The 6,936-nt window shown below is 49.4% G+C and overlaps 1 protein-coding gene across 1 annotated transcript in view; it reads left to right on the top strand.

The window, feature by feature from the left end:
• The first annotated feature begins 639 nt into the window (after positions 1-639).
• The window catches only part of tnip1 (TNFAIP3 interacting protein 1), a 55,979-nt gene continuing 49,682 nt past the window's right edge, over positions 640-6,936 (top strand). Inside the window, 1 exon segment of the mRNA XM_067995993.1 lies at positions 640-818. The gene's annotated coding sequence lies outside the window, so the exon portion shown is untranslated.

The raw sequence follows: 6,936 nt of genomic DNA, 5'->3' as shown, positions 1-6,936 counted from the left end.
ACTCTATGACTCTATTTTCTAAGTTTCTATGTTTCAATTCTACAACCCTCTGAGATCGCTGTGTTCGTCTAATTTATTAATTGTATCCATGTGATTTATATCAATTAGTGTTAATTATATTCAGGTGGAGCTAATCAATTGGGGACTCTCTTGTATCCATTAATATGAGAGCTGATCTAGGGTGTGGTGTGTGTAATGTTGATCTCTGTGAATAAAGGCTTAGAAGCAACTGAAGACCAGGCTCCAGTATTCTATCCTTAATGCACTGGGCTATCCAATTTATAACACAATTTTGGCCTCTTGCGCCTTCCCAGTTTTCATCGCTCCACCATTGGCGGCCGTGCCTTCAGCTGCCTAGGCCCTAAGCTCTGGAATTCCCTCCCTGAACCTCTCGGCCTCGTTACCTCTCTCTCTCCTCCTTTAACTCGCCTCTTAAAACCTCCCTCTTTGACCAAGCACCTGTCCGAATGTCTCCTTATGCGGCTCGGTGTCAAATTTTTTTTTGTCTGATTACGCTGCCTTGGGACATCTTTACTACGCTGCAGGCACTATGTAAATGCAAGCTGTTGTTGTGATGGGGATGTTGGACGTCGCACTGGGCTCATCAAGATTGAACAGCGACGACCAAGGAGAAGGAAAACCTACAAATGAAAGTATGAAGAAAGGAAGTGGGGAGGCTGACAGGAAGTGTCTGGGGTTAGTCGATTCTTTTTTACAACCTGCACATCTGTCACCAAGAGAAGGGGGATTCACACGAGAGAACCGGACTGAACTTTGACCCACAGAGCTGAGTCACGCACAGGGCCTCCAGAGCACGGGTGAGAATTTTTTTTTTATTACTGCGTAAACTGGGTGAAGGGGCCGAGGCCCGGAGCCCTGGATCACCGTCACCGCTGAGGCTGGAGAGAGCGGGAGAGAAAAAGACCAGGGGAGGGGGGGGGGGGGTTGGGGAGGGCTTCACGATGTGGTGGTTTGGTGATGCTAAATTTGGGTTTTTGCAAGGAACCTGTGGACTGTAGGAGGGAACGGAAGGGGACGGTAAGGAGTCACATCCTTTTGAAGTTGTGGGAAAGAATGACAGAGAATTGGGCTTTTTCGTACAGTACCTGTGCTTAAAGGGCTCCCAGGCATCAAAATAATATATCACCACTATCGGAATCCTTATCAAGAGCGATACAGCAGAATAATAGCAGGGCTTAAGGGTGGTCCTTAAAACGTTTTCCCAAATTCTTATCCTTCTGTTCAAATCCCTCCATGGCCCTCGCCCCCCCCTCCCTATCTCTGTAACCTCCTCCAGCCCTACAACCCTCCGAGATCTCTGCGCTCCTCCAATTCTGGCCTCTTTCGCATCCCCGATTTTCATCGCCCCGCCACTGGCGGCCGTGTTGCCCAGGCCCTAAGCTCTGGAATTCCCTCCCCAAACACCTCTCCGCCTCTCTCTCCTCCTTTAAGAGGCCCCTTAAAACCTGCCTCTTTGACCGAGCACCTGTCCTAATATCTCCTTATGTGTCTTGGTGTCAATGTTTGTTTGATAATTATTCCCGTGAACCACCTTGGGACATTTTACTCCGTTAAAGATGCGATATAATTACACGTTGCTGTTGTTGTTGGGAACAATTACGGAGGAATTGTGTTAATAGATCGTAACGGACGGGGGCAGGGGAAGGCTGCCTGTCTGCTATGGTCTGTTTACGGCCCACATCGCAGAACGTGTTCGAGGGTGTTGCCGCTGACACCCGATGTTACGAACATTGCTCGATTTTGTTTATTATGGGATAGACTCTGCAGCACCAAGCGACGGAATTACAACCGTCCGCGCCCGCTGTTTCCCATGGTGCGTGACTTTCTCTCCGGGTCAACCTCCCCACTCCCTCGCACCCCCTCCCCGACTCCCCTCCCCTCCCCCGCTGGCTGCGGAAGGTTGGTTGGAGCCTGCGACGCCGACTTGCGTGGGCGGTCTGAGGCGCCGCGCCAGAGGGCGGGCGGGGGAGGTTGGCGGCCGTTGCCATCGGCGGCACCGTGTCCGTTACCCTCAGAGTCGCCGCGGTCTCTGGATGCGTCCAGCGAAGCCCCAGCTCACAGCATTAAACAACCGTGGGGAGCTGTGACAATCAGCCCAGCACATCTGGTCATTTGAGGGCTGGCCCTCCCCCAAAAAAAGAGAAAGAGAGAGAGAGAGAGAGTGGCACCAGAAAGGAGAGAGGGATAGTGAAGTGATTAAAGACGGACACACCCCCGCACACACACAACACACACTCACACACTCACACACACTCACACACTCACACTCACACTCACACACGCACACACTCGCACTCACTCACATACTCACACTCACATACTCGCACAAACACACACCCCCGCACACACACACAACACACACTCACATACACAAACACACCCATGCTTGCACACACAACTGCACGCACCCACACCCACACCTGCACACACGCGCACAGCCACCCAGTTATACACATGTACCAGCACGCACACACACGCACGTATGCATGCATACACACACCCACACGCACATACACCCATGAAAACACACACCCGTGCACACACACTGACACACTCACAGACACACGCACACCCCACACACGCACCCACACACCAGCGCAACCATGCACGCACGCACACACGCACTCACACAAACCCGTACACACCTGAGCACACACACCCACACACATTCACGTACACGCACACACACCCATGCACACTCACGCACACCAGCACACTCACACACACCCACACCCACACCCACACGCATGCAAACCCATACACACACCCGCGCACACACAAAGATACACACACACGCATGTACACACACACTCACACACATGTACAAACATTTCCCAGCCTCAGTTAATGTTTAAATTTCATGTTTAAACCAAAAAAAAATGTTTCATTGAGGAACTTGGGGCGAGTGACAGGGCAGCACCAAGGTTGCAAAAGATAAGGAGAAAAAATGAAGAATGTGCTGATTAGATGACGGGATTAGAGATGAATACGAAAGAGGGAGAGGCTGAAACAACGGGGCCTGGCACCGGGCCCAGGACCATGAGAGGTCCATGTCGTCTCTCTGTGTCCTTTCAGTTTTGTGCCTGTTCTGGTTCCTATTTTGGGACTGCGATCCGTGTGAGCTGTTGCGTTTATCTTTGGACTGCGTGTCCGGAGACAGTCTCCGTGGGTATTTTGAGTGTATCATTTTGGCTGCTGCTCCAGAGCTGAGCCATTGCTTCTATCTCCCTTTCCTTTTACTCCTGGGGCCCTCCCCTGTGGGAGGAGATTAAATGGTTTGGGGTAGAGTCCATGATAGGGGAGAGTGTACACGGGCCGTGGGAGGAGATTAAATGGTTTTGGGTAGAGTCCATGATAGGGGAGAGTGTACACGGGCTGTGGGGGGAGATTAAATGGGTGGGAGAGAGTCCATGATAGGGGAGAGTGCACACGGGCTGTGGGAGGAGATTAAATGGGTGGGGAGAGTCCATGATAGGGGAGAGTGTACATGGGCTGTGGGAGGAGATTAAATGGGTGGGTGGAGTCCATGATCGGGGAGAGTGTACATGGGCTGTGGGAGGAGATTAAATGGGTGGGGAGAGTCCATGATAGGGGAGAGTGTACATGGGCTGTGGGAGGAGATTAAATGGGTGGGGAGAGTCCATGATTGGGGAGAGTATACATGGGCTGTGGGAGGAGATTAAATGGGTGGGGAGAGTCCATGATAGGGGAGAGTGTACATGGGCTGTGGGGGGAGATTAAATGGGTGGGTGGAGTCCATGATAGGGGAGAGTGTACATGGGCTGTGGGAGGAGATTAAATGGGTGGGGAGAGTCCATGATAGGGGAGAGTGTACATGGGCTGTGGGAGGAGATTAAATGGGTGGAGAGAGTCCATGATAGGGGAGAGTGTACGTGGGCCGTGGGGGGAGATTAAATGGTTTGGGTAGAGGTGCAGAGGCCTGGATTTATAACCAAGCCTGAGTCAATGCCTCTGAGAAAACTAGTAGGAAAGAAAAGACGGGAACAATTAAGATGAATGAGTTTTAGAAAGGGGCTGAGGGTGAGTCACTCTGTTCAGGGGCAATGTGATCATCGTCTTCCTGGAACAGCGAGGGACATTTCCTCAGAAGGTGAGGGCCACGTTGGCTACTGGCCAAAATTTCTTTAAAAATTTCAGGTCTTTCCCTGATTCTCCCCAGAAGGCTCTGAATCATTACTGGAGCTCAGTGACACTGGCCGTGAACCCAATTCAGCTATTCAACTGAAGGTCTGCCTCACAGCCCACCCCCCGACGTGATAATGATCAGGGGTTTGATATCCCATTCCTTTACCTGTGGCATTTGTGGTCAGTAGTAGCGGCCTAACGGAGATCGACGCACTCAGTACAGAAGGGACAGGGATGTTTGTCCCCCCCCCCCCCCGCCTCTTTCCCTCACCCCCACAAGGGGTATCCACTGTGTTTCCGCCACACAAGCAGCAGAAATTAACCCCTCCCCCCCACACAATGTCCACCTGGTACATCGAGTCATGGGGAGGTGGAGTGGAGCTCACTAGAGGGAATTCACGATCCTACGACATAACTGACTCACTGTGCATTCCTTTACAACCAAACCTTGCAAAACAAATAGGAAGGAAGAACTTGAATTTATAGAGGGCTTGGCTGAGGTACTAAATGAATATTTCACATCGGTCTTCACTAGAGGAGAGGATGCGGCCATTGTAGCAGTAAAGGAGGAGGTAGTAGCGATACTGGAGAGGATAAAAATAGATAAAGAGGAGGTACTTAAAAGGTTGGCAATTCTCAAAGTAGAAAAGTCACCGGGTCCAGATGAGATGCATCCTCGGTTACTGAGGGAAGTAAGGGTGGAAATTGCGGAGGCTCTGGCCACAATCTTCCAATCCTCCTTAGGTATGGGGACGGTGCCCGAGGGCTGGAGGATTGCAAATGTTACACCCCTGTTCCAAAATGGGGAGAGAGATAAACCCGGCAATTACAGGCCAGTCAGCCTAATGTTGGTGGTGGGGAAACATTTAGAGACAATAATCCAGGACAAAATTAATTGGCACTTGGAAAAGTCTGGGCTAATAAATGAAAGTCAGCACTGATTTGTTAAAGGAAAATCATGTTTGACTAACTTAGTTGAGTTGAAGTAATGGAGAGGGTTGATGAGGGCAGTGTGGTTGATGTTGTGTATATGGACTTTCAACAGGCATTTGATAAAGTACCACATAATAGACTTGTTAGCAAAATTAAAGCCCATGGGATTAAAGGGACAGTGGCAGTGTGGATACAAAATTGGCCAAGGGGCAGAAAGCAGAGAGTAGTGGTGAACGGTTGAGGGAAGTATACAGTGGTGTCCCCCAGGGGTCAGTATTAGAACCACTGCTCTTTATGATATATATTAATGACCTAGATTTGGGTATAGAGGGTATAATTTCAAAGTTTGCAGATGACTCGAAACTTGGAAATGCAGTAAACAATGTGGAGGATGGTAACAGACCTCAGGAGGACATAGACAGACTGGTGAAATGGGCAGACACATGGCAGATGAAATTTAATGCAGAGAAGTGTGAAGTGGTACATTTTGGTAGGAAGAATGAGGAGAGGCAATATAAGCTAAATGGTACAATTTTAAAGAGGGTTCAGGAACAGGGAGACCTGGGGGTATATGTACACAAATCTTTGAAGTTGGCAGGACAAGTTGAGGAAGCTGTTAAAAAAGCATATGGGATCCTGGGCTTTATTAATAGAGGCATAGAGTACAAAAGCAAGGAAGTTATGCTAAACTTTTATGAAACACTGGTTAAGCCTCAGCTGGAATATTGTGTCCAATTCTGGGCACCACACTTTAGGAAGGATGTGAAGGTCTTAGAGAGGGTACAGAATGGATTTATTAGACTGGTACCAGGGATGAGGGACAGGCTGGAGAAGCTGGGATTGTTCTCCTTAGAACAGAGAAGGTTAAGGGGAGATTTGCTCGAGGTGTTCAAAATCATGAGGGGTTTTGACAGAGTAAATAAGGAGAAACTGTTTCCAGTGGCAGAAGGGTCGGTAACCAGAGGACACAGTTTTAAGGTGATCGGCAAAAAAGGCGACATGAGGAAGCATTTTTTTACGCAGCGAGTTATCTGGAATCCACTGCCTGAAAGGGTGGAGGAAGCAGATTCAACGATAACTTTCAAAACATAGAAACGTAGAAAATAGGAGCAAGAGTAGGCCATTCGGCCCTTCGGGCCTGTTCCGCCATTCAAAATGATCATGGCTGATCGTCTAACTCAGTACTCTGTTCCCGCCCTTCCAGTTCCAAAAGGGAATTGGATAAATACTTGAAGGGAAAAAATTTGCAGGGCTATGGGGAAAGAGCAGGGGAGTGGAACTAATTGGATAGCTCTTTCAAAGAGCCGGCACAGGCACGATGGGCCGAGTGGCCTCCTCCTGTGCTGCACCTACTATGATATAGCGCCTTTCATGTCCTCAGGACTTCCCAACCAATGAAGTACTTTTTCAAGTGTAGTCACTGTTGTAACGTAGGAAACATGGCAGTCAATTTGCGCACAGCAAGATCCCACAAACAGCAATGTGATAATGACCAGATAAACTGTTTTATTGAAGTCGGCTGAAGAATAAATATTGTCACAGGACATCAGGGAGAACTCCCCAGCTCTTCCTCCAAATTGTGGCCATGGGATCTTTTACGTCCACCTGAGAGGGCAGACGGGGCCTGGGTTTAACATCTCATCTGAAAGACTGGCACCTCCGACAGTGCAGCACTCCCTCAGTACTGGCACTGGGAGTGTCAGCCTGGATTATGTGCTCAAAGTCTCTGGAGTGGGGACTCGAAACCATAACCTTCTGACTCAGAGATGAGACTGCTACCCACTGAGAGAGCTAACCCAAGACGACAGTACCCCTTTTAAACTTGTAAACAATTTT

Source organism: Heptranchias perlo, chromosome 14 (assembly GCF_035084215.1).
Source record: "Heptranchias perlo isolate sHepPer1 chromosome 14, sHepPer1.hap1, whole genome shotgun sequence".
NCBI classification, from domain to species: domain Eukaryota; kingdom Metazoa; phylum Chordata; class Chondrichthyes; order Hexanchiformes; family Hexanchidae; genus Heptranchias; species Heptranchias perlo.
Note: the sequence above shows the minus strand (reverse complement) of the source record. Positions and strands in the feature narration are given on the sequence as shown.